The sequence below is a fragment of the Pistacia vera genome, unplaced genomic scaffold (genome assembly GCF_008641045.1).
Source record: "Pistacia vera cultivar Batoury unplaced genomic scaffold, PisVer_v2 Contig825, whole genome shotgun sequence".
Lineage (NCBI taxonomy): Eukaryota > Viridiplantae > Streptophyta > Magnoliopsida > Sapindales > Anacardiaceae > Pistacia > Pistacia vera.
Genome location: NW_022196696.1, coordinates 22,147 through 23,399, shown reverse-complemented (window position 1 = coordinate 23,399; position 1,253 = coordinate 22,147). Strand labels below are relative to the sequence as shown.

At 40.6% G+C, this 1,253-nt stretch overlaps 1 non-coding gene across 1 annotated transcript; it reads left to right on the top strand.

The window, feature by feature from the left end:
- Positions 1-847: 847 nt before the first annotated feature.
- LOC116117927 lies at positions 848-954 on the top strand. Its single transcript, XR_004126061.1, has one exon. It is a non-coding gene; the product is annotated as a small nucleolar RNA R71 (small nucleolar RNA).
- Positions 955-1,253: the final 299 nt, after the last annotated feature.

The following is a 1,253-nucleotide window of genomic DNA, read 5'->3' as shown; positions in this document are numbered from 1 at the left end:
CTTCCTCATCAGATTCTTCCTTTTCATTTGGTGGCTTTTCTTCTTTCCCTGCTTGCTTCACCTTTTCCAAAACTGTCCCACTCTTCAAAATTATTGCATTTGCTTGCTCACGTGGGTTAGTCACTGTGTTGCATAGTAAAGACCCCTGTGGTCTCTCATTTAGCTTTTCAGCCAATTGCCCCATCTATACCTCCTAATTCCGAATGGACACCCCTTGATTTATGAAATTCGTCCTTGTCTCATTCATAAAACCTGTGGTCTCTTGCATAAACTTCCCAAACATGTCCTCCAATTTTGTCACTCTTGGGTCTCCTGGTTGATTATTCACCCTTGTTTGGTTAGTTGGCAATGCTTTTTGGTTCTATTGATTGTTTTGCTGGTTCTAATTGTCCCAAGACAGATTTGGATGATTCCTCCAACCCAGATTATATGTGTTGGAATAGGGATTGTTTGGTTGCCTCTGATTTCTTGCCAAGTAGTTAACCTGCTCTGATGATGATGATGATGAAGCAAACGTGTTCCCCACTTGACACACACTGCTCATGTGACTACCTGCACAAAAATCACAAGTTAGTTGAGGAGATTGAATAGAGTTTACCTGCATATTTCCCAACTGTTTCTAAAGTGCTATGAGTTGGGCTGAGATGGCCGTGAATGCATCAACTTCATGAAAACCTATAGATTTTCTTGGTACCTTTGATAGTTATTGCTTGCCAAAACTTCAAGCAATTCATAAGCCTCTTCCGGTGTCTTATTCTGCAAGGCTCCTTCTAATGCCGCATCCACCATAGTTCGCACGTTACCTATCAATCCATTATAAAACATTTGGACTTGTAGCCAAACTGGCAAACCATGGTGTGGACATTTCCTCATAAGTTCCTTGTATCTCTCCCAAGCCTCATTTAATGACTTAGACTCTTCTTGTAGAAACGATGTGATATCATTTCTCATCTTCGCTGATTTTGCTGGAGGAAAGAATTTGGTCAGGAACTTCTGTGCTAACTCGTTCCATGTTGTGATAGTTCCTAATGGTAGTGTTATTAACCATCTCTCAGCTTTATCCCCCAATGAGAACGGGAATAGTCTCAATTTGATGGTGTCATCTGACACTTTGTTTGACTTGAAGGTGTCGTAAATCTCTAAAAAGTTTGCAATGTTTTGATTTGGATCTTCCTTCAAATCTCCATTATACCGTACCGACTGCTGTATCATCTGGATGATTGCTGGCTTTATTTCAAAAGTGTTGGCTTGGA